Genomic DNA, 27249 nt, shown 5'->3' on the forward strand with positions numbered 1-27249 from the left:
GGGGGGGGGGGAGGCGCGCGTACGAACCCCACGAAATATTGATTGACATCCGGGTGACAGATTTCACTGGCCACACACACCCCCTTCGGTCCTCAACTGGCAGCGTATACCGAGCCGAACGCTCGAGTACGACCTCCTCCTTCCCGTACTCTTTGTCATGCTGATTTGTTGCTAACCACGCAGAGGTGCTCAACCACAGCGAGTCTCGCTGGGTGATCCCGAGCTCTGATAACGCGCGAGAGAGTTTCGCCCGTCACTTTATTCCGAACGGGTGTATCGCGCGGGCGCACGCGACTCCGTTTTCCCTACCTCTCTCTCTCTCTCTCTCTCTCGTCCACTCGGTGTTTCACCGCGGGCTTACGGGGAATTCGCGAGAGATTACGCGTCCGGTGTCGGGTTGTGACCGCGCTCCCGCGGCGAGGATCGAAACGTCCGATCAGCGAACGAGACGAGAACACCGGATACGACGCGGATCTCGACACCGGCTTGTTTGTCAGGCACTCGGGCGTCTAATAACGTGCAATTAACGCGCCGGGTATAATTACGATTAATGCCGGCTGGGAATTATCACTTATGACTGAACGTCGCTTTGATAAACAAATTCCGAGGAACGTACCGCGCGCACACCGTGCACCGGGGGGCGAATCTCGGGTTCGCCGCTGCTCACGTCCCGCGCGCACGCTTGTTATCGCGTAGGGTTTCTATTTGCCGTCGAGTTAGACAGGTGTAACGCGCGCTAAGGTGCATAATAACGGGCGACGCTGTGCGTCGCGACTGGTGTACCGTTATCGATACGCGGAACCGCCACCTGCGTTATCAGCACCGGCGAGTAACGTATCGGCGAGAAGTCTGTGGCGCGCGATTAACCTTTCGAGCTACCGGCGTCCGATATTTCTTCGCGCATTAGCCGACATTAAAGAAGACGTCGATAGCGCCTGCCCTATGAAAGTCCACGAGAGCGGGCTTATGTCCGCTGCTTGCGTTAGCTTCCCGCGCTGATGAAAAATTATAGTCAGTTCCGGCGCCGGACGTACCCCCTTCAGCCCGTGAAAATTTTCGGGAGAACCATTTTTCTAGTAAGTTCTAGCGAGCGGTTATTGCATTTTACTTAACTGTAATTTTCTAATGCGCGGAAGTAACCTGAGACAGTGCTCGGAATGATTCGCCACCTTCGGAGTGATTTTCAGGAGCTGTGCGTCTACTTCCTCCCCCCTGCCCCTTCCGCTCGACCCGTCGAGCCGAGAGACTGACGCTCGCAGCGTATGACCTCAGCACCGACAAATTTATAAGGCCTGTGCGGCGCTTCTTAATTATTGAAAAGTTTTCATCGAAATTACAGATCTATCGTTGTAATTTTAACAATATAATAGTATAATTGTGTTGATGGTGCGTATAAAAATAACACGCATAGAGGACTAGTTTCAGTAGAGACTTTTGAGAAATTATAGATCGTCTTGCAGATCTTATGAAGCTGAACGTGACAATACAGTCAGTCAGTCACATAGCTGAAAAGACGAACGGGAGAGGTAAAGGAAAGAAAGTAGGTGTAGCTTTCGAAAATCGTGAATACGCAAATAATTCCAACCACTGGCCTAAGAGATCAATAATTCGAACTCCCCCCCCCCCCTTCTTGGCAACCTTCTGAAAGCAAACGTATTTCGTCAATTTTCCCCGACTTAGAATAATTCCCTCTCCGACGCGAGTTCGAATTCTTCGTTTCTCGTTCGCGATCGATGCCGATGAAGTCACTTATGCACTTTAAGCGAATGTCGCGGGGAGAGGAATAGCACATAAGCAGCACGTCGCCGGAGGGAAAGAAAGAAGGGGCCCAGTAGCGGACGTGGCTCGAAGTGGCGAACAAAGAGCAACGCGACAAAGACAGTGGCGGACGAAGATGACGGCGATGCGATTCTTGTTGGCCGCGGGACGCTGATTGCTCGAACGGAGGAGCCAATTGAAGATGTGACAACGACTCGACGCTTCTGAATCATGTCACATGTCAAATGAGTGCTCGGAAACTGTCAACCGGCCCAATTACGTCTTCATACCGTATAACCGACCCACGGAACGATCGTCCCACGCGCAACGATGCTCAACAAGTCGACAGGTTCGGCATGACGAAAATGGTCCGATCGGTCTGCCATACGAGCCGCCGGGCATGTTTCACACGTTCGTTCTTTCCGACGCGATAGCCTAATCCTGCGTCACGTAGGTGCCGCGCCGCGTTCACAGAGGCGAGAGACCGATCCCGCGCGTCGCTTTCTGGCTCGAATTTCTGCCGTGAACGCGAAACCGATTCCCCGCGGATCTGCCTGTTATTCGGCATGCCCGCGAATTTTATGGAATGCGGGAGAAATATCGATGCAATTTTTCGAAGGTTATCTGACGTTGATCTTTTCAGGATTTTGCACAGATAGATCGAGCGATACACGAACTATTAACCTTGATAGTAACATGTTAAGACTTACGGAGCTTACGATTTATCTTTCGTTTACTCCTTCTCTTATATTTTATATAAAACCCTACTTTCTAAAGCGCAATCAGTGTATTGTCGCTGCGAAGCAGTCAATCACTAGTGATTACAGTTACAAGTATGTCATCGCAAATCAGTGAAATTTCATTGCAAAGGTCTGTTAATAACAGCAATTGTCCCCATCGGAGAAATTTAAAAAGAAATAGTGAAGAATGATATTATTTGGTACTTCTTTTTTATTATCTTAATCCCGCTCTTAGGACGTTGTCAATGACTTTGCCGGAAATATTCTTAACTGTGTCTAATTGATTTCATTTATATCGCACTTGAAAAACACGTTTATCCTGGTAGGACTTGATACTCGAAATTTCTAGCTCTTGAATCTCCTACCATATGAACTATGCTAAATACGACATATGGTTGAATGCATCTACGATATACGTACATATATTTCTGCTACGAGTCGCGTAAGAGCGATTTACAATGAATCTTTCACTAGCTAAAATCAATGAAATATTAGACGAGAAAACTGAATGGAGGAATTTCCATTAAAAATTAGTGAATAATCATTGATTATCGAAAGAGTACCGTTTTAATGATTCAATTAGTGACATTTTCAACTTTTTGTCTGATTCAACTGAAGAAAATATACTTCACTCCTATTTCTCTACGCAGAAGAGGAAATAACTGGTTCCTTGGTGGCGACCAGTTTACAAAGACAATAAATACAAGTTAGTAATAATCTTAATAAATATAAGTAATTAAAGAAACGCAAAAAAATAACGATTTTCATCATCCTTTCCGTGACGTAGGCCTGAGAGACCTATGATGTTACTTCAGCGTCAAGATTGCGGATGTTACTCTCAGGATTAATGATCGTGGCGAATTTGCCCAAATTTTTCCTTAAGAATTAATGGAAATCAGCGAGCTATATTCGGCTATCGCGCGGCGACTCGAAATGCAAAGGAGCCCCACTCGTAATTATTTCATTAAACGTCCGGCGATGTGTTAAGCCGCGAGGGTTACGAGCGTAAGCCGCGGTAACCCTCTCTCGCGTGCATATCGCAAATATTGGTCCATTACGAGATCACAATACTCTCTCACTTCGCGCACTGCGCTTTGCGCTAACCTCGAAAGGTTCCAGGCGATTGAAACAGGTCGCCTCGCACGCGCCGACGCGATATTATGTAGAGTACAACAGGATGATCCGGCGGAGATCGAAATGGAACACAAAGCCGGCGATGTTGTGCAAAATTGGATAAAAGCGCGAGGCTGGAAAACGTGCTTTTTGCGCGCCCGATTCATTCGTTTCGTCCAAACGACAGCCGGTGTAAAAGCTTGTGTCCACGACGCTAGATTTCAGCGCGAGTTAGCCGGATATAAAAGTTACTAAAAATTACCGCTCAATTGCTAGCATTCGCAGACGTTTTCTACTACTTTTTATATTCTGCCAACAAACTTTGACCGGGATCTAGCATCGTGAACACAAGCTTTAACACTAATACCGAGAAAGTCGGGCTGCGACGTTTGTACAGCAGACTTCACTAATACTAAATACATAATAATATTGAAGATTCCCGATTAGGCGCGTGATTTTTTAATCATATAACAAAATTATTTTTGAGTCATTCACACATCAAATTATCAATAATCATGATGCACCTGGCAAATAACGCTCCCGATTGGAAATTTTCGATGTCATTAAGCCTAAGGAATGCCTACGAACTTGAGCGACTGATCGGTCGGTGATCGACGAGAAAAAGCAGACGAGATCGCGACGTTGAACTCTCATGATTCACGAGCGAGCGAGTTTCCCCGGTAATGTCGCGAACACCATGTAGATGGGTGGGTGGTTGACTAGCTGGCTGGCTCCGCTTCCCACGCGGCGAGCAGTTCCTAAATTCATTATCCGAGAGCGAATGCGGCATAATTGAGACGTATGTAATACGCACATGTGCGTCCCCCGCCCACCATGTGATAAACGCCCCCGTGTCGCCCGCTGTCAACGTATCAAAACCTGCGACTCCTCCTCGCCGCTTTGCGCTACGTCGAGGATGTTATTAACGTCGCATTGTCGGTATAAAATAATTGATTAAGCGTTTTCATGTGCCAACTCTCTCTCTCTCTCTCTCTCTCTGTAACGCGACCATCGGACAGTTGGCGCGGATCGCCACCTGGCGAAGGCAAAATTCAGATCCCAATTATCCCTCTTGGCCGATCTCGGCCGCGATAGCGTGCTATTAACGTCGACTGCGAAACAGGAAGTTTTCATTCGCAGGATTTATCCCCGTTAAAACACGCTCGCGTGTTCAGATACCTCGGAACACCCTGTACATGGGTTGGCGGTTCGATTACGCATTAACCGCACGCGCGAAATCATCGGTGTTCGCAGACGGTAGGCGTCGGCTACGCAGGGTAGGCTGAGCGCGCGCGATATCGCCCCCGGGGAGGATTTGGAGAGCGCGCAGCGCAAATATTGCCCCAAAATTACAGGAGCGCAGCGTCGTCGCCGTATCTAATATTCTCCGAAGCCTCGAAGGGGACGACGCACGCGCGCGATCGGTCGTCGTTTGTGCCTTCGCGGGCGTGACGAGCTCGGAGTGCCCGAGAGTTCCAATAGTTCCTTGTAAATAGAATTTCGGAACACCATCCGGGTAGAAATTAGTCATGACACCAAAATAGGTCTGCTTTCGTTGGGTCTAAATATGGCGAAGAAAAGTTAATTCTGAATTGATTTTCGTGAATAGGCACTGAATAGGCATTGACGTGGATGCCCCTAACAAAGTTTATATTTATAGCGTTCAGTTAAGACCTATTTGGCTAATTCTTGAAATAATACTTAAAGCGGGATCTTAAGAAGATTGAAATAAAATTCGCCATCATAAGGTAGAAATAAGATCAAATTAACTTTGATTTTAGCTCTCAAAAACAACGTTTACATGGGAAATTTAACACAAACAGGCTACAAGTTCACATTTGAATTTTCTCATGAATTGGTAGCACGACGAGATATAATTTAGTCAGACATACCAAGATAGGACGTAATTAAATATGCCAAGATAGGATCTAGTTAGATTTATAAATCTGGTCTTAATTTGTACGAGCGTTACATTTCTGTATGGGATCTAAATAGACTTGCTTTTACAGGGCCTAGATATAAGTGCGAGAAGATTATGTATACCATTTATGTGCCCAATCCAAGTGTATTATTTTTACAAGCATAAACATTCAAAAATGACAATTTAACTGAAGCTCTCTTCACTATTTCTTACCATTTTAGGTTGCGTCATTGAAAACGTTTAACCGTTAAATTATAAGTTAACCCGTTCGATCGTGTTAAATGGCGCGATTTAAAAATGCGAGAAATGCGTAAGAAAAGTCTCAGCTAAAATAACACACTCGGATTTGCGGGGCTATTCTAATCCCCGTTTTACATTTCCACTTGGGTATTGTCGACAACCCGATCACTGAAACAATGTTTCAAGCGAGAAACGTTCAGCGCGAATGACGCGTCCCTTCATCGCTGCGCTAGGAATGGCTGTTCTCCACCGATTAATCGGTTATTTATAAATTCAAATCGCATCGACTCGCGATATTAAGGAAGTATGGACGCGAAGATTCCTCCGGCTGGAAATAGCCGGCCCCGCTTCGAAAATAGAAACATCGTCCCGTTATTGATTTCCGCCCTTTGTGTCGCGTGATCGAGAAAATTGCCGTGGCGCAGGGCAAGAAGGCGTTCGCCGTAGGGGTCGTCTGAGCCGTGCCGGCCCGGAATCGGTGATGTGATTACTCGTAGCTGAAGAGTAATGCTCGGGCTCGATGATACGGTAACGTTATTATCGTTCTTTTCGCGGCGTCGCCGCCGAGCGGACTCGACTGAATATTCATTCTTCATCGAGCGACAAGTGGTGTACGTAGTAGTACCGTAACCGTGCGGGCGCGCGCGCGCGCGATTGGCGCTTCGTTTGCGCTTCGCGTTCGCATTTACATCATTCTGAAAAAAAAGCTCGCTCGCTCGCTCGCAGATGCGCCTGGGGAGGACAGACAGGACGGCGGTTGCCGGTCGAGGCACTATACGGTATCTTCCGGAGCGTCCTCGTTCCTACGGCGATTTATCGCCGACCACGTAGTCGACGTAGTCGCGCCTCGCTCTGCCGGCGTGCGGGAATTGTTTCCGGAATTACTACGTAACGCTAAAATAGTCATTAATCCAACCGGGCAGTGTGGGGTAACGCGCGGCGCGCGACTCGCTAATGATTCCGTAATGTATGCAGACGAGCGGAGAGAGAAGCGGCCGTAATGCAGGCGGTAAACGGCAATGAAGGTGGAAAGTGGCATTCAGCGAAACTACTCGTTCGCGCCGTAACGAGGCTTGTGCGCGCACGCGGGGATTAAATATCGCGAGATGAGGCATGAGAAAACGCGAGAGTGCCGGGCGATTAAGGTAAGCAGCAGCTCGTTGCGGACGAATCGGCGGGGGTAAGCGGGTAAGAACGGCACGATCAGGAGAAGGAACAGCCCAGTAGTAGTAGTAGCGGTGAAGGAGAGAGAGAGAGGTAGAGGACGCGTCGTCCCGTGGGATCGGCTCGAGCATTGTCGAGAGGGTTGCTTGCCTCGTCGCCCATCGCCAGAGGTCTCCACCACCGTTTGCCGTCACCCTCCTCGCACCCTCACCCTTCCTTCCTCCCTCGCCGCCACCACCTCTGTTCATTCCTCTTGCTGCCGAAGGAGACGAGCGAGCGAGAGAGATAGATAAAGAGCCGGCGGGGGCGAGCGAGGCTCAGCAGGGTCGCGGTAGCTCGGGACTGTCACTCGGTGATGGATGATTCTACCCCAACGCGATCAATTCGCCTGCCCCACGCGCGCACATGCCTCGAGGGTTGAAGTTTACCCTCGTGCGCCATTCTACGGGAATCGCGACGCTTCCTCTCGATCTAGCGAGAAGGTGCATTCCTCTCTCGCGAGTGCCGACCGAATTGGCTGGGAGGGATCGCGCGTACCGTCGGATCGATACGAGTCGCGTCGTCGGATCCTCCCGACCACGACGACGAGAGGGTACTTCCTTAGATTCTAGACACGAATCGAATAAAACCGAGGAGCCGGAGCGGACTCGAAGAAGATACGCGCACTCCTCGCATCCGGCAGAGAGAGATAAGACTCAAGCTTTGTCGCGCTGTGGAAAAACTCGAGGCGATCTCGCCGGTTTACTTTTACACGCGGCGGCGGGGCGGCGGCGTTCAAGCGGATGAATTATTGCGCAATGATAACGTAGTAACGGCTGCGAGAAGCGGAGAGCCGAGACTCGCGCGGTCTCTTTTATTTTTATCAGTAACAAATAAGTGACGCTGCGGACTTCTTTTCGCGCGTCCATCTCGTTTGACGGCACGGAACACGACGTCTCGGCAATGAGAGGAGGTCCCTCGTTAATACAGCTCTACTAATTAGAACGGCAATTAGAACGCATTACTATGATTATCCGGATAATTACGGCGCGTACATCTCTCGCGATAATTGAGAAAACTGTGTACAATCAGATTACAGCGGAGGCGCGAGGCCGCAGATTAAGACTTTTTATCTGTACCGCGACGTCGGGCGAGAGAGCGGCCGTTTATCGTCGCGCGGTCGGGAAAGAAATTTGTAGACGCGCCGCTAAAAAACGTTAACGACCGCCCCCGCCACCTTCCCCGAGTCGCTCCGCCGCCAGCCGCTCGGAGAAAGAGAGAAACAGAAAGAGAGAGAGAGAGAGGGAGAGAAGAGTCGGTCTTTCGTCGCTTCCCCGCTCCGCTGCGACTCCTTCTCTCTCTCTCTCTCGCGCGTTCGCAAGCGCGCGCGCTGGTTCCATCTAATTTGCATAGTAATTTTAATCAACGTTACCGCAAACTGCGATATATGCGTAGCTACGCGCACGAGCGGGTGTGCTCCTCGCATAGATTATACACGCACACAGGGTGGGAGAGAGGCAGACAGAGAGGGAGAGAGAGAGAGGGAGAGCCGAGCACAGGTAGATGCGTATCGTACAATCCCGGTCCGCGCGCAGCTCTCGCGCAGTTCGCCACCCTGTAATTACTTTCCTCTGGCGGCGCACGTCAATTCAAATTGCTCTCGAATTACCTAACACCGAGAGAGAGAACGGGGAAAGAGAGCGAACGAGAGCGTACATGCACGAGGGTACGAGGTGCGAGGGCTGCTAAAAGAGTGGGTAAATGAACGACGGCGCGACGCCGAGAGCGCTCGGATCGGTTGGATAGAGCGGCGACGGAAGCGATGAGCGCAGGAAAGGAAGTGAAAGCGGGACGGAGGTAAAGAAAGGAAGAGAGAGGGGGGAGCCCTTTCCTCTTCCTGGACGATTCCCGTAACAGGTTCGAGGATTACTCCCGGATGCAATGCCCGCGTTCATTGAATAGTAGCGCCGACGCGGTCGTTGCGCCTAAAGGCAACTGAAACGGGCCCTTTGGATTAACGCACGCCTGGCGCAAGATCACGGTGTTTGTTGCGAAAAACGCCGTGAAAAGCAGCGGTTATCGGTGGGGGTTCGTCGGCCGACGTTGCTGCAACGGCAGCGGCTTCGTCGTCGCGTGCCATTGTACGGCGCCTGAATGCGCCGAGAACTTTGTTATTAACGACGCTGTTAAGTAGCATCGACGACACGTGAACGACGCCATCGGCGACGGATCGCCGCGGTGAGGTCTCGTTTCTATCTCGGGGGGGAACGAAAGATCTCGATGGGCAATAACACTAAGCGAGCGAGAGTCGGTGCGCTTCGCCTGAAGCGTTCGAAGTGGGTATCTGATATCGAAAGAGTACGCGCTTACCTCTTCTCGCACTGAGAATAAAATATTTAATCCTCCAACGGCAAGGTGGATTTTCAACGTACCCAGGAAAGTGGGGTTGGATCCCCGACATCAAGCTCTGTTTTGTTAATTTTTCATGTAATTAATGCACAAGATGGGTAAAAGGAATGAATAATAACGTGAAACGTTTCTTAAGAAGAGGAACGGCGCGTGCACGCTGTAAAATAAACGAAGCCGTGGGGTCAACCTAACCCCGTCTTATCGTCGGAGGGTTATAAACCTCATACGCGGAATATTTCTCTGAAATAAACCTTATTCCGGTCAAGTGAACCGTATTTCTGTAAAATAAACTTGACATCCCCCGCAAATAAACTTTTAAATATTTTTTTCTCGGTTTTCATCACCGCGCTGGGAACACAGCTCGAGGCTGCGACGGTGAAACTCCCGGCAACGGTCAATTCGGGATTTCCCAACCGCTGGAACACGGGGGAGCCGCGCGTTCCGCTAAACGAGCCCGAATCCCCGTGGCTGAATATTTATGCACAGCCGCCTCTTTTCATATTGTCGCGCCCAGGAGAAACTCCGCCATCGCCGCTAACTGGCGCTAATACGTGGCGACTAAAAAATGCGCCGCCTTCGTCAAACAGCTGGTATTGCGTAGTTGCGAGGTATAGCGCGACACAAAGAGATTCCCTCGGAGGTTCCCGAAGGCCGGTCACGGATACGATCCTCTCGACTTCGCGTTCCCATGCCACGATACCAACCCGCGGCGAGTTCAATTCACGATGGTTGCGTTCGGCGAATACAACGGCCAAACGATCGACTTTCGAAGAAGATGGGCGCGATCGGCAGATCTAAGATTATACAGATCCATAGATAACTCTTACTCAATTTGTATCTCACGATTGTACAACCGTTGTGTTCGGTTTGCGACGTGACGATCTCGTCTCCGACGTGCAAGCGAGGTCCAACGCAGCGCAGCGATCACTCTCGTGTATCTCCCGCGGCATCGAGATCGAAACTTATCAAACTTATCTCGCGATCGCACCTGCCTCGATCCATATCTCTCCTTCGGTCTGTTCTCTTCAGCCGGCTGCGCTAGTTCAAAAAATCCACACACACACACACATTGAAGCTTACGAAGCGTACGTACGAGAATCTCACGCTTCAGTGTGCGTAAATTTCTCCAACTAGCGCGGCCAGTTCAGTTATAAAGAACGGACCACTGTTTTCTCTCCTTACTCCGAGAAATACCCGTCCCCAGAGGAACGTTCGACGACCTGTATTTCCGACGGATGTCTACTCACCGAAGAAACGAAGTACACGTTGCGGCCCTTCGCCTCGCGCGATCTCCCTCCTTCCCTCCCTCTCTCGACCGTGTCCTCCTCGCACGCTGTCGTCGTCGTCGTCGGCAGCGTGTGCGTCTTCGCAATTTGGCGCTCCGTTCCCTACGTCGAACTGTCTTCCGTCACTCGCATTCGTCGATCGCGGTTCACTCGCGGTCGCAGCGCACGGGGGAAGCCGCGCGACGGGCCTATCGTGCCGGGCAGAATTCGGGCTTTGATCGACGGACGTTGCGCGAAGGTGGCGAGAGGGTTAACGGGTTAACCTTGAAAAGGGAACCCGGTGCCGACGATACGCAGGGCTGTTTTGGGTGGCGCGGTTGTTAGTGCGGCGGGAGCGCGACGACACACCGGGGACGCCTCCCCGTGACTACCGCGCGAAACACAGAAATCGATAGAATGGCCCTGGCACATGCGTGCATCATGGCCCCTTTCCTGGGGGAGAAACCGAAGAGGAGGACGACGACGAGGCGGCGAGGGTGGCGGCAGCGCGCACGCTCGCGCGCGCGCGCCTCCGCTCGCGCGGGGTGCGAGCAGGAAGCGGAAGAAGAGGAAGACGCAGGCGGGCTGTAGACGTCGCCGAAGTAATGGGAATTTCTTTCGCGTTTGCCGCCCTGTGTGTATCTCTTCCTCGCCGGCGAGCTTTCTTCCAGGGACGCGCTTCACCCTCCCCCGTCCCCCGTTCGACCCTTTCGAGCGGCGCCCCTGCGAAGGTGTATCACTATCATTCGCGCAAATGCTCGCGTCGTATCACGCCCGTTATTTCCTTCTTTTTTCTTTTCAAATCCTCGCCTCCAAAGGGTATTTATCTACGGTTGAATCGCGTGTATGCCCCGAGATATCCCGGGACAATGTCGGCTCGCACAGACGACGATGACCGTGCGCGCACGGTGAATAAAGATCGCGCGATATGACAGAGGAGGAAGAGCGGGCGGCGCTTCGTTTTAATTTTACGCAGCTTTTATATCACACTTTCGGATGTGACACAGGCGGTGTGCGGTCAAAGTTTCGGCCGAAATTAACGACCTACGTGTCGACTGTAATTTAAGCGCGCTACGTGTTCCGTAAAGACACACAAACACAATTCACCTGGACTCAGGTTTACCAGACGTTTTATTTTACTTCCCCTCCAGACTACACGGAGCTCCCTACTTTTAATAAAGACAGAGAGGGGGGGGGGGGGGGGGGGTTTTTNNGGGGGGGGGGGGGGAGCGAGTTTTTCTCTCGAGTTTAGCACCCCCCGTCGAATTTAAGAGGCGCGACCGAAACCGAGGTGGAATTTGTTTCAACTTGCTCCACTTCGCTCGAGGGTTAGCGCGACGAAATATTGCGCCGCCGGTTACGCGCGACACGCGAGAGACGGTAAGGAACTAACGGAGCGGCGAAAGGGCGAACTAAAGTAGAACAAACTATGCGTAAGACAATCACGGATAAACGCGGCTGGATAAAGTCCAAGGAATTTATCGTTCGGAAGGGGTGGCCGTCCGGGCCATCGGCGGCGTCGGCAGCGGCGGCTGTACTTTCCGGTAAATTTCCGGCACGGTCGTAAATTCGTGCGCGTACATCGGCAAATTTCCATAAGAGAGAAAAATCCGGTGATTCACTCCGGCGTTCCTTGCGAATACGTTTGTCGAGCGGCGATAAATATTCTCGCGCCCGGACACAATAGTTCCGCGGGTAGGGCTTGACCGCTCCCGCCGGCGGCGGGAATAGGCTGCAAATTTATTCGCGCGGTCGCATTAAAATTTCACGCGCCCGCGTCCGAAAAATACGTAATACGAGATGGAAATTATACGGGGGATGCGCATTATTCTCGGGACAATCCCGCGCGTTTCCGCGGATGTTGATAAAAACGACGAGATTCCGTCCGCGTGAGTTAGGAATACACGGCCCTTATTAAAATTGCGTTTTAATGATTACACCAATTTATGTCAAATTTAAGGCAAGAAGGTTCCTCTCGCTCTCCACTTCTCTCTCTCTCTCTCTCTCTCTCTCATCAAGCAAGTTTTGATTGAAGAAGTTTAACACACCGCAACTGGTACGGCTCCGCGAAATTTCTTCCATTAACGGGAGTCGCTCGTAAACTCGTACGGCGAGTAACGCGCGAAAGGCGTCGATTGCGCCAGTTTTAAAGATAGCTCTGAAAAAACGCCGCGCTAGGCGCGGTCCACGCGGATTCGGCGACCCGATCGATCCGCTCGTTCGCGGGCTGCGTAATCGCGATAAAAATAAGGTTGACACCGATGAATCACGATAGGCGGAGCGTAAATAGCGTGGTAAGGCACCGCGGCGATCAAATAGATCCAGGCTGCCGCGGAGGCAATTGTAAAATGCATCGAGACGGACGACGCGACGATAGTGGAAGCGCTCTCCTGAGCGGAGAAGAGGAGAAGAGAAGCTGCGTCGTTCCGGAGTAGAAGTCAGGAGATAGAGGAGAGTGAGAGAGACAGAGAGAGAGAGAGAACGGATTTGCTGGAACGCGGCCAGGTTGCATTTTCAAATGGGCACCAATGTTCGCTGCCACGAGCTCGTGCCAGAAAGAATTAAGCAGCGTCCTTTAAATCGTGAATGATAATCGCGCAGCGCGGGATAGGCTTCGCCTAATGGAAACGCTCGCTCGCTCGCTGGGTAAATAGTCCGGTGATTGTGACGCTGCATTGTCCGGCTTGCCCGCAGCTGATGATTCTACAACAGCGGTCGCCTACAGCGGCGCAACGACCGATATCGCGGGACATTTGTAATTTAACGAGTGAGTAAAATTCGCCCAGCGCGACGCGTTTCGTCTCTCTTCGGCCATCCCGCTCTCTCCGTTTCTCTCGAATTCGACGCGAGAGACCTCAGGAGAGAACGCCGTGGGGAAAAATATGCGCGGGTCCGAAGAGGGAAAAGACGAGCAAGAGAGAAGGAGAGAGAGAGAGAGAGAGATTTCGGTGCGGGATACAGGTTTCACGGTGTCATGGCAACACCCGTCGAGATAGGGAACGTCTTCGACTCTCCGTTACATCGCCGACATGTCGGTGCCGGCGAAGAAAAGGAAAGACCGCGCGGCAACGGCGATGAAGAAGCGCGTTCCCTTCTCGCTCGATGGCGAGTTCTTCAAAAGGAGAATCGGCCACCCGATCGAGTGTGCTCGCGCCTCTTGCTGCACGGTCGTCGTATCGGGCGCACGGTAGCGTGTACCGAGAGTATTGGAAAAACGATAAGAGGACGGAGGGTGGCCAAGAATGACGCGAACCGCCGATATTTCGCGGACGGATATCTCACCGGTTATGAGCTATCTGTTGATCTCCCCGATTGTACATTCCTCGCGAAAACGCGCATCATCCTCTCGCGGGAGAGTTTACACTTCGCGGAAGTAGAGAATCCCCGTCTCATCGCGTTCATAATCGGAGCACACGGGATTTCTCTCGTCCGGCGTGAACCTTTCACCGCCCGAGCGATGAGTACAGCGAAATAGTAACTGCAGTGCGAGTCGGAAACCTCACATTTGGTATATGGTAAACGTGGCGGTTTTCTCTCGCAGTCTACCCCGCGAACTTTTCCATCGCGTCCTCCTGCGGACGCAAAGTTGAAGAGCCGGCGATTGTTACCTAGAGAAACGTCGATGTTGGCTACACGTGTGAACTCACAAGTGACACGTGTACATCTTGCACGCATGCGCGGCAAAGCGGGGTGTACGTCATGCGGCCAGCGGAGATCATTTTCTGCGACGAAGATTTTCAGACACCGTCCGACGATATCGATCCATATTAGGTTGAAGCACTGGTAGAAGTGACATCGATATCTGACATCGAAATTGCTATTGAAACTTAACATCGATCATCGATGAACATCGACTCGGTAACCCTGATATTTTGTCGACATCGATGTTTCTATTAAAAATTACACTCTTTTATTATACGCGTCATTTTTACGTGTGTACAATAAAAGAATTTAATTTTTTTAAGGCAATGTTATTAATAAATCGACTGAATAAATATTTTTCTGTTTTAATATAATATATATTTTATTCATTCAATATCCGAATACAGATATGGATTGCGATTCTCATGCATTTTTATTTATAGATCACAGAAATAATATTTGTGATAAAAATTTACCTTTTGAAAGATTTCTTTGTTGCGTTAATAGCAGTCCTGCCTGTGAAAATAATCTTTCTGACGGCACAGACGTTGCCAGCACAGATACAAATTGCGGCATTATTTTATGTGGAGTAGTATGTGTTCCTTTCATTTCATTCTACATTTTTAATAACTTGTCGCCTGAACGACTAGTTGGTGACATATATAAAAATAAATAAAGTTGGTGCAAATATAAAAATAATTCAGATGACTTATCATTGCCTTGGGATTAGTATAAAAAGGAAAATATCGAAGACATGACATTGATAAAATATCGATTTATCGTAAGACGTTACATCGATGCAAAAAATATTGATGTATCGATGCACACACTTATCCATCGATGTTTACTTGACATCAATATTTTTGGAGAAATCCTAACTCATATTCGCGAAGCGAGAGTCACCGGGAACGCAGTTCCATCGTTCCAGAAAATAGAGAGAGAGAGAAAAAAACAATGGAAGAGAAAGAGAGATATATTTCTTCGTGGTTACTACGATTTTATTCAGCGGGCCGATAGCCTACGGGAATAAATTAATGCGGAAGGCAATCGTATCGTGTTTTCTGTTTGCGCGAAGAAGGCGCTGGGATATCCGATGGAACAATATTTGCCGTGATACGCTGCGGAAATGTATCACGCGCGCTGTCGCCACGTCATTTTTTATTTCAGCGAATCCATCGATTGAAAACGGCGTGCGCAATATGTCATATTTCGTCCTCGCGCCCTCGCCCGCGAGTTTAGGATGTGCATGCGCGAGCGCGCGGGGGAGGGGGACGGACCGTCCGATTTGAGTCTGACAAATCTGAATTGTAAATCTGGACGCAATTAAAAGTGTATCACCCGGCAGTGAAGGCCGCCGCGCTTCGGACCGGGCTTCGAATCCGCAATTAAGGCGAAACATTGTATAACGATTGCCGGTCGAAGGGTCGACGAGGGGCTCCCTCCTCCCCCCTCCCCCTTTCTCTCTCGAGTCCTCCGCTATACGAGTTTTTCCTTTATCGCGGAAATTAGCGTCCGCCCGGAAATCGCGACACGACCGATTATTAACCGAAGCGCGGCGCAGCGCCGCGCGCATGTAAATTGCGTCTCGATCGGAATTACACACGTTGTGCAAATTACGCAGCCGTCAAAATTAATTATCAGTCTGGGTGAGAGACGGTCAATTAGTTGCATTATCGTTTAATCGATTTCGCCGTGACGTTATGAAAATGCGGCTTCAATCACGAACCCGGGGGGATAATAAGGTTGTTTTGTAAGGTATATTTATCGGCGACGAGAGAGCGCGTGCAACGGCGCACTTTTCGACGGGCGTTTTCCTATTCTCGCGTCGCGCGTCAGCCTATTTTTGTTTCGTCGCTCAATTGCGTTTCGCAAATTGCGTTCCTCGATGCGCCGTCGCCGCGACAATGGAAGACTCGTCCTCGGCGGAGTACCTAAATTTAAGCCGACGTAAATGCGGATCGTATGAAGTGGCTTATCGAGGTGGCAAATTTATTAAGCTGGAAAATCGCAAGTACATGAGCAAACGTGTCGATATAGGTCGTCCGTCCGGCCCCGTTGCTCGCTGATGGCAAGGAATTAGTGCATGCAATAAAGAAGCGCGGCGTGCAATCGGCTCTCGCGAGCAACGTCCCGTTTTCCCCGGAAAAAAAGAATTCACGACAAAATTTGTGCGCGCAAATTGCTATATCCGTATTTCGTTCATATCATTTTCGTTGCCTCGCCGTTGTTCCCTCCGCAAGGAAAGCGGCGAGCTAATTTATCGATTGCACGCTTAACAGGTTTAATCGAGCTTCTCGTTTACCTTCAATATACGCTCGAGGCGTGTAAACATTCTATCACCTCGCAAGCTGTAAGTCATGATACGCCGGTGCGCACGGAACGCTATCGTAAGAGAGATGATAATGAAACGCAACGGCCGCGCAAATCGCTTTTATTGATCTCCGCTATCGAGAACTTCACGTCGACTGTTGTCCCTCGACTTTATCAATTAACTCACGAAGCGAACTTGAAGGACGGTGCGAACGTTTATGAAATCCCCGCCGGCGCTAAATAACGCGATCGTTTATCTCGGGCTACCGGATTTTCCGGAAGAGATTTTTTCGTCATTTTTGCTTCATCGCTCGCTCGCGCAAGGACGTCGGGAGTCTTTTTCGGCTACACGTTGGGAGAACGTAACGAGCGGTCACACGTATGCCAAGTGAACGTTATTTGTTGTTCCTTCTTGCAAGCATTATGCGACAAACGACGCATACGTATGTATACTACGTATCGAACGGCGTGTTCAAGGCTGGAGGCGACGATCGGTAGACGGTGCTCCAGACAGCTTTATGGCGACACTGGAAAATAATCCACGCACCGGGATCGTCTTCTCCAGGCTGTTTGTTATTCCAGCCCCGTTACGGCGACGGAGCCGGTCGGAGAAGGAAAGAAAGAATGTGAGACCTGCCCTTGTAGCGTGATTTTACATCTTGAAAACAGCTCGTTAAGTCGTCAACTCCAACATCCGGGCGTGCACCCTGCCGTACAGATTATTTTAAACGGACTCTACCGCCGAATTAAACGCACGACGGCCGATGTAGATGTGTGACTGGAACGAGAGTTTAGTTTATCGTCTACCCAATGTTAAAAGGAATCGTCACCATATTACTTTCCCGTCCCTAGCTTTTCCCCGCAGAGGGACATTCTACATGAGCTACATGCTGAGAAAATACTATCGCGAATTACTACGTGCTCGAATGACGGAACATCATACGACGTTCGAGTGTTCGTCGCGAAGGCTTTGACGTGAGTCTATTCGAAAAAGAACGAAGTGTTACCGCGCGACGCGATTTCCACATGACAGCACACCGTTCGTTCTTTAACTAGAAGGAATCGAAAAGGATTACAGAGACGGGTTTGCGTGATGGAAGAACGAGACGGAGCTCGACATACAGACACACACACACATGTGCACACACAAGAGGGATGGAAGGAAAGAAGGGGGGAAAAAGAGAAAACCAGGAATAAGCATCGACTTTGTCGCGCTTTCTCGTAAGACCAAAGCTACGGCTGAATATATTAACGAAGCCGCGTACTTTGACACACAAGGGCCTTGACTGCATAATTTTTAATTACTGGAAAGAACCGGGGTTCTGCTCACCCTGGTCTTTTCTCTCTGCGTCTCGTATTCATGGATACCGAGTGCTCGTATTACGTATGCAAATATTTCGCGTACGTGCACGATCCCGAGGTGTACACGCGTGCTTTGTGCGATTCCTCGCCGTCGGAATGCGCGTTCCCGCGTCTCTGCCGTCTATTCGCGCGGTAATAAGGCGGCTTGAATATTCTACGATAAGACGCGATTTTCCCGGTTTGAGGATTAGTGATTATCTCAATTTTAGGATAAGGGGGGAGGAGAGAGAGAGATAGAGAGAGACGAATCGCGAGAACATATCGTTTCGGGAAATTTATGTGATCGAAAAGTATCTTTGCTCAAATATCTTATTGTATTTAGCCCGCAAAAACTGTTAGTTTGAGTAGTGAAAGCGTGCAGTTTGAGTGCAGGTTGAGTGAATATAACCCCGTTTTGAGATCAGAAAGGGGCACTTTTCCACAATAACGAGTGGTTATAGCGAATTGCATACGAGCGTATCCAAATGATATTAACCATTGAATATTTTCAATACAGTGCTGCGTAAATTTGAAGTGTGTAAACATACATTCAGCTACGAATGCGAACTATTTGTTTAACTCACAAGCATTCATATTGCACATTTTGAATTAGCATTGGTAAATGCACGACTCTTTAACGCGCTTCTTTCCGTAGTGAAGCGAAACTGAATAAAAAGAGGAACGTATTAACGCGCTGTCACTCATAATCCGGAAAACGAGTATTGAAAACGGGCAATCTCCTCGAAAATACTCATGCATATTCGCGCGTACTTATCATATCCATTCGCTTAATAGACTGCGCGTGTCCGAGAGTGCGGGAAACAAGTACACAGATAGTGGTAAAACTGGTTAATGACGGGCGACATGAGAAGTAAAAGTGGTGAAATATTTTTTATAAGGAAAAGTTCATCGTCGACTTCGGCATCCCCTTAAGAGAGCGAACTGTTTCATAATCGTTGAAAACGTCTCCAGGTGTTATCCAGGTTTGAAGATTTCGAAGGAAAAATCGCGGATTGAGATATTTAGGATCAATTTGCGGGGAAGCGCATCACGAGAGTCATGCGATTTTCTAGAGAGACACCGGCGCCCTGAAAGGTTTCGTTTCGCGTCGCGACGTCGCACGGAATCAACGATGACACATCGACTCTCGGCCGTGCTTTCTTTCTAACACCGTGCCCCCCTCGTCGTTCCCCATTTTCCTCTTTGCTTGTCACGCGTGATCATGACGCGAGATCCATCACGAGAGTGCAACCGCCTTGCTGCCGGCGGGAAATAGTATTGCCACCCCCGATATGTATCCATTACTGAGCCGCAGATAAATCCTCGCTGAGCGTTTTCGCGTCGATCTTCCTCGTCCGAGGAAGCTCGCCTTCGGATCGCGTTTCACGTAACGAGATGATCTTTTTTAAACGTGAGATTCGTTATCGCGTCGTCTCGAGATACTTAATGAGACACTTCGTATTCCGTCGCAATGAAACGCTCGAAATTGCGCGAATTCTCGTCATCACGTAAGAATCGAAACAAGATCAGGAGCTGCACAGTTTCTCACTTACCTTTGCCGGTGTCAAATGTACATCTCTCTCTTCCCGCATTAACTTTAAATTTCGCGCTGGTGTACCCAGCGAGGTGCGAGCGTCGCGACAGCCCATATACTCTGAAAGTATTACCTCGCTCTCGTCGCGGTTTCGATATGTTATCTTGAAAGTTCATAACTACGACGGCAACGGCGGAAAAGAGAGAATCTTCACGAGGCAACGTCGGATTAAAGGATTAAAGGATGCGTGCGCTAAGCTTTGACATTCTCGCTACTTTCTCTCTCGCTCTGTTTCATTACTCCGTGATGCGAGTGGCGCTTCACGAACAGACACTTCTTTTCTATCACGCGATCGTTCCCCTCATCGTGCTCTCCTCTTCCTCATATTTCTCATTCACACCCTCGTTTTCCTCTCCCTTCCCATTCCATCTATCTCTTCCTCTCTTCTCTCTCCCCTTCACCCTTCTCGCTTTTCCGTGTTTTCTTTCCGCCGTATTATTTTCCCGACGTAATCCACGAAGCTTCATTTATTTCCCTTTGAGGCCGTTTTCCTCGAATCGTCCTCGCGCGCGCCGTTCGCATAGGCGTTAAATGTCATCCGTGTGAAATGGGACGCGCCGCTGCATCCTTTTCGACGATCTTCGCGCACGTCGTTGCTATCGCATGACTTCGCGCTGCTCCGCTTCGCTCGACAGACGAAAAATCGAGGGTGCAGGATGAAAGGAAAGCCGAGACGTTGGCAAAAAATTACGGCGCTTAGGCCTCCGCCGGTGGGAAACTTGACGGAAATCGTGCCCCTCGCGCTGGAAATCGCTCTAACTTCGATTTTCACGAGCCTGCAAGCGAATACGCTTACATTCAGAGATATTTTCTCTTCACGCCGGTAATACGATTAACGTAACACGGTTTACGATAATTAACGTCTAACTCATACCTCAACTTAAATATTAAAATATATTATACTATTACTAGGTAACGCGATATTTGTATGCAAATATTTTAATATTAACTTTAACGCTATACGGAGGAAGTTAATTTGCTGGCACGCAGCAAATTTTACGCCGTCGCAGTAAAATCTGTCGGCTAATATGGGTAGCAAAACGTTAACGTTTGTTAAGAGTACTAATTGCCATTCGCCGGATTATTTTGCTGAATTTACAAATTATCTTGTTATAAGAGAACAGTTTGGTAAATGCAGGAAAACACTATTTTATCCTATCCATTTCTACTCTAGTTACGAATAATTCGCTAAGTTGGTTAAGATAACCGCGATTTTATCGCCATCGCGACGAAAATGCAATACCAACGATGGTTTTGCTGCAACAACAAAATGATTTCTCTCCGTGTACGAGTCGCACAGTGTGTCAGTCTTTCCGCTTGAAATATCGATTCACGTTCTCGTTTTCGCTTCAGTCGAGTATAACGAGTACAAGAGCTTCTTTTTAATCTAATGAATACAAATGAGCATCGCACCGCTATACGCGCGGTCTTGGAGTTGCGCCGCGGAGAAATTTGAGTCCCGATATATACATAACGATGCTCTCCGCCGCTGCGAGCCTCGACCCGCCCCATGGGAGAGGGTGCTCGCTCGCCAAAGCGGTATGCCAAATCGAATGTGACGTTATAATGGAAGCGGCATTAGTGGTTTTACCCGGCAGGCTCGACGCGAGAATTACGACGGAGAGAGTGTCGCCGCCTCCTTGAAAATCGCACGGATACACCCTCCACAGAGAGAAAAAGCGACTCCTTTGGCGGTGAGAACGTAGAACGAACACGATCGAACTATTGATCAAACGAGTGCCGGGGAATGGGCTTGTGCGTGCGATGCAATGACGACGATAATAATTATGCCGGGGCGCGGCAAGAAGGGGTGACGTGTAACGAGCGATTATTGATGGAACGATGAAGCGTCGACCTGACACGAACTAAAACCGCGCCTGAATTATAATACTTTCGCATCGATTTCAACGAATATACGGCAGTCATTTGCATTACTTCAACCTTAATTTCACTTTTTCTAATAGCAATGTAAAAAAAGAGAAAGAAAGAGAGCATTATGTATTAAATACTCTGAGAAGATTCTTCTAAAGCGCAACTAAAGCACACCGAGACGAAAGATTGAAAAATTTATCCGTGAAATATAAAGTTTATTTCACAGAAATAAACGCTTGTTTAAATACCGCAAAATAAAATGTTATTTTTAGCAAATAAACCAATTAATAAGAAAACTAAGGTGTATTTCACAAAAATATATATATTCCGTCATTACAGTCAAATTGTTTTCTAACCAATAATTATGGAAGAAAGCGACACAACAAACATTTACTTCGCAAAATTTCAATCTCTTTTCCACGGTATAATACAAAATTCAAATTGAGATAATATCTTTGCAAAAGTAAGACTGAAAAAGTTAATACACGTACACTTCATATTATCTTTCTACTTTTTTCCCTCTGCTTCTCTTCCTCACAGTAAGATCTTGCACCAGCAATTTCGCAGTCATCTCGTCAATCGAGTATTGCTATTTTACCAATCGCTTGTATAACTATTCTATTCTATACAATACTCAATAAATGTAATAATAATAATAACACAGAGCAACTATTAATTTAAGTTAAGAATATTATATTATAAGTTATTGTAAAATAGTTAACCGAATAGAAAGGTCGGGCATGTTGAGAGGCAACAGATTAAGTGAGCATGCCGATGCAAGTCAGAGAGAAAGAGAGAGAAGGAGAGGAAGGGAGGAGCGTTTCAAAATGGCGAAGGAATTGAAAGACCTCCAGGTCGAGATTGCTGATGGCGATTCAGCGTATATTCAATTTCTAAACAGGCGAAATATGAAAGCCGCTTTACTCACTTGGTTCGCGAACGCGCGCGCGAAATATCCAGGCACATCGCTTATTTATCTCCCGAATGTGCGCGAGCGGGTGAGTTCGGCTGGAGTGGAGAACCACCCTCTGCGAGCCAACTACCACTGCACGTAGACGCTGCTGCTGCTACATCGCCGCATTACGGCACGCACAGACGCGAGTAACGCGCGCGCTGCATCAAACGTACATATACGTAGTCGCTGTGTTTGCCTCGCCTTTCTCTCTCTCTCTCTCTCTCTCACGAAGAGGCAGGTGATCGTGCCGGCGAACTCCGGCGCAAACGGACTCCTCTCGAAGTAAGAGCAAACGTTTCTCGCGCTACCACCCCGGCGGGGCGCGCAATTGTCCGGATATTCGACGACGCCAGCGGGAGCCGTTCGTAGATCAAAACGAAGTAACGATTTCGCCGTTGCAAAACGCTCGCTCGCGTCAACCCCCGGTACGTATCTCCGGGCCCCTTGCGTGTAATTGGTCGCCGCGGGGGGGCGAAGTCGCTCTTCGTTATCGTCTCTCTCGTGCGTTTCGGTAGTAGTAGTTGCGGGGTCGTGGCGAAGCGACCGCCGGCAACCCGCAATCACGTTCCGAATCTGCTTCTCGAGATCGAAGGAGCGTGAGCGCGCTCTCTCGCCTGTCTGTATGCCCGTCCGTCCGTCCCCCGCGACGTCACGAGCGACGCGAATCGTTCTCGACGGAACGGTTGGAGGGTAATCTGCTGTGCGTGCCTGCGAGCAATCGCGAATCAAAGAAAGTAATCGGATTAACTCGAGGGCGGAATAGCGCAAGCGATTTAATCCACGAACTTCGGATGGAATTTGCGCCGCTCGCATCGTCCGATCGCTGACCGGGCGAACGCGGGGGGGGGCAGCTCTTGCGATCGTCGATGCGCGTTCGTTCGTCCATTCGTTCGTCCGAAGGCACAGGCGAGGATACCGGTGATGTAGAAAACAAGGGGACACAGTTCTAACACGTGGAAATGGACCGACGTTATACGACCCGGTCGTATCGGGAAACCGCTGAGCAGTTTTTTTACGATTTCGTTTTCCCGGCAAGAGTGGATTGAAGCAGGAAAGACGAAGGACGCAAAGGACGTTGAGAGGATCTTGCTTCAACGCGTGTAGTTTATTGTCAATTTTATTTACTCCTGATGGATCAAAACGTGTTAGGCCTACGAGGCCTACCCGCGTTTTCTTCCGCTTACTCCCTCTTTCAAGTTTTATGCTATACTCCATTCCTGTTCCTTTATTATTCAGTAAACAAGTTGATCCACGCGACCACTGTTATTATCAGCCTGATCCAATGAGATAACTGGTTTCCCGGCGGCAACCAGTCTACAAAGGCAATAAATAAAAATTGATAATAAACTTAGTGATTTATAAGTGACCAAAGAGATATAAAAAAATTACAGTTTTTCCAATTTTTTTTCGTGATGTAGACTTTAAAGACCTGTGATGTTACGTCGGAATCGCGGATATTATTCTCAGCGTTAATCCTTTCATTCCGTACGACGCATATATCTATCACTGGAAAGTAGCTTTCCAATTGCATACTACGTATATATATATATATACGTCGTGGAAAATCGCTTGGCGCATTTGCGGACGTTGTATATGTATTGCACTTCGTTTGAATCTTTCGGTTAGAATTTTCTTTATTATATTATTTCGCCTCAGTGCCTCAGTGCCCTCAGCCTCGACACAATTGAATACTGTGCCGCACACAGCGAACGCTTTTGATCGGAGCGCGTTATAGCGAAAGGGTTAACGTAGGTTAAGACTATTAAATGTTACGTTTATCGTCCTAACCGTAGAAGGATATTCAGTGGCTCTTCTAGTAGCGTGCGATTCTAGTCCTCTCTTAAAAATTGCCGTGGGTTTTTAGCGAGAATATAAAGCGCATCGCTGGATTCAATTCAATGCGCGACTAACGCTCGCTCCTAGCAACAGGTAAAAACAAAGTTACAGAAGGAGTCTTCATATCGACGGACGGGCGTAATCCGCTTTGCCGTGGGCGCTGGAGGTCCGCCGAAGTCATCGTCATCGTTGTCCGCGAGGCGATTTTTGACGTTCGTCATTGTGCGACGAGTCAACCGTGAATATCCCCGTCGCGCTCGCGTCCAATGCGACGTCGCGATTCGCCGATGACGTTATTTCCGATCTCCCCCGGCTCTCTCCCGCGCGTCGATACCTCTCTTTCCGCTGGAGTACATGTCAGTCGTGTGAGAATGACAGCGGCCGCCATCGGGAATCGGGACAGGAGGAAGAAAAAAGCTTAGCCTCGACGCCGCGACTCTCCATTGTCGGGAAGCGTTGGGTTGTTCCCGCGTCCCCTTGCTGGGCTCTCTCTCTCTCTCCCTTTCTCTCCCTCTCTCTCTTTCTCTCACTCTCTTTCCATTGACAGTTCGAACAGAGGCGAAGTGTCGACGGTGTGCCGGGGGTTCGTCGATTCGAATCTCGTACTCGAACGCGGACTCCATTCACGCCGGCATAATGGTGGCAGAACGCGCAGTAGAGTCTAGGGGGACAGGGTATACAGAGAGAAATAGAGAGAGAGAGAGAGAAAGAGATAGATAGAGAGGGAGGGGGGAGGGGGATAGAATCCGGCACTCGCGCTCGTGATGACAGCGAATTCGCGTGTGAGAAGAGCACGTCCTGCGGGACACAGGACATTGCGCTCTACTCGCTCTATGAAGCCGAGAGCGAACGTTGACGGTCTCTAGTACGCTCCAGCGCGAGGGGTGTCGGCGACGCCCGTTGCGTTGACGCGTAAGCGGAAATATACGTCGATATTCCTCCTCCTGTCGTCATATTCTCTCTTTCTCTTTCTCTCTCTCTCTTTCTCTTTCAATTTTCTCGTTCTCTCTCTCTCTCTCTCTCACCGAACTCTCCATTAGCGGCCACAATAGCGGTCCGCCGAATATTATATGCGCGGAATGCCTCGTCTCTCCGTTTTCGAGATACACTCGGCTGTCGAGCGACAGCCGCGCGTTTATTTTGCATACTGGACCATTGTTCGCGCGTCACGGAATCCTCCATCGTGTCGCCTAACACGCGTAATTTTCGCGGGTATACGCGAAATTTAGTCGATCGTGTCGCCGTGTCGTGTTCCGGCTTGTGAAATTGAGAGAGGGAGAGAGAGAGAGAGTTTTTATTTAGTCCTGAAGTGGAGACCCCTTAAGCTCAAAGTAAATACGTACATTGGCGGGTATTATGCCTTTATAAAAACATAAAGAGTAGAAAAGAAAATTTTAAAATAACTCATATGCTAATAACTGAATGCTGTTTTGCCTACTAATTAAGAGATACGAAAAATTAACAAAAAAGTTCAGAAAAATGATGCCATATAGGAACAATATATATATATATATATATATAGAGAGAGAGAGAGAGAGGGAGAGAATGAAGTGTTTCTCGAAGAACTGTCTTTCTAAAAACCACAGTCCGAAGAATAGAATTCTATTATCGCGGAGAATTTAATTTTCCGCAAGATTAATTCTCATGCGACCCTCAAGAAATTGTGAACGTAATATTATTCCCATCGCGATATTCGTCGCGCCACTGTATCGTCTCAGACTAATTTCTCGTCATGTAGTCGAGTGCGAACAACGTTGCAATGTAGGCGGGAGATTGTCCAAATCGGGCGGTTCATCACCCGCTGCGAGATATCTGCGAAACCAGACCGATGGTGCACAGTGGTTTGAAAGTAAGAGCTTTTAGCTAAAGCTCGGAGTTTTTATAAAAATGATCTTTTATATATAGAAAATGTCTTTAAAGAAGGAAAATAACTATTTGTAAGTGATTCAATATTTATATCTCACTTCTCTTCCAGATGAATACAAAATAATTCCATCGGTTTTTTTATGAATAGCTTCTTCTAAACGCGGTGTATCATTTTTTGTTTCACAAAATTCTTTAATACGAACGATTTTATTATTCAGTCGGGTACTCTTATTTTCTGATTCTTTCCAAACTACGGACTTCGATAAGACGTGTTATATACGGATCTAAAAAAGGTCAATTGTTTACAAAGATACAAAACGAATACAATAAATTTTAGTGTACATGATGACGATTATTACACAACTTCAGTTTCTCTTCAGAAACCTCCAGAAGCTCTTAAAACTTTTCCCGAACTATTGGTAAGAAAACACTTTTCCATTTTAACGTTATTCCAACTATAAATCCAGTTATTACCTTTCGCTCCAGAAGTAAGGAAAACACAATAAAATGTGAAATTACTCTTTAAAATTACGAACTCCTGACGCACCGTCGACACTTATTTCGAGGCATGTTCTTTTAGTATATGAAATACATATATAACGCTGTAATCACTATTGAAATTAATATAATATGTAGCATAATTTTGACAGCGTGACAGAAATGTCGAAAGGTTACCTTGGAGTAAGCAATAATTCCAGCATCACATTTACCGCTGATAAAAGAATAATATATAATGACAATTTATGATTATTTGATTGTAGGACATCGTAAAATTCTCTTTATATCAACTTGAGGAGAAACTTGAAAAAATAAGTGATCTCTCTTAGGCTCATGCGTCGTTCGTACGGTTATTCAGCAAGGTTTATCATCGATATACGCGAGATTCGCGACGTGACGCTCGCGTGCGCGCTTTTTTCCCGGGGCGAAGAATCGAGGCTCTTTCTCCCATCCGTGAAGGGTGAGACACTCGGTCCGGGCGTACCCGCGCGAACTGCACAAAGTGGACGTTCTTGAAAAGATAATGGCGCGGGCCATGCGTGAATGTAAGTGAAGTCGCTGGGAAGCGTGTCGTGTATTGTCCGGCATATTACGCATTCCCTGTGTCCCGTCCTTAGGAAAAAAAAGCTAGCGAGTGCGGCCTTCGTGAGTGCAGATGTGTACACGGCGGAAGATCGCCTGCGCCGTCCGCCTCCTTTCCGTGATGCGAGTTTGTGTTTACATCGTAATAACCGGGGTGGGGGGGG

At 48.4% G+C, this 27249-nt stretch overlaps 1 protein-coding gene across 1 annotated transcript in view; it reads right to left on the bottom strand.

The window, feature by feature from the left end:
• The window catches only part of LOC106744418 (frizzled-2), an 87459-nt gene extending 76540 nt beyond the window's left edge, over nt 1–10919 (bottom strand). The window contains exon 1 of the mRNA XM_014619176.1: nt 10572–10919. The gene's annotated coding sequence lies outside the window, so the exon portion shown is untranslated. The remainder of the gene's footprint in view (nt 1–10571) is intronic.
• Nucleotides 10920–27249: the final 16330 nt, after the last annotated feature.

This window comes from Dinoponera quadriceps, unplaced genomic scaffold (genome assembly GCF_001313825.1).
Source record: "Dinoponera quadriceps isolate SergipeBrazil2010 unplaced genomic scaffold, ASM131382v1 scaffold777, whole genome shotgun sequence".
Taxonomy (NCBI): domain Eukaryota; kingdom Metazoa; phylum Arthropoda; class Insecta; order Hymenoptera; family Formicidae; genus Dinoponera; species Dinoponera quadriceps.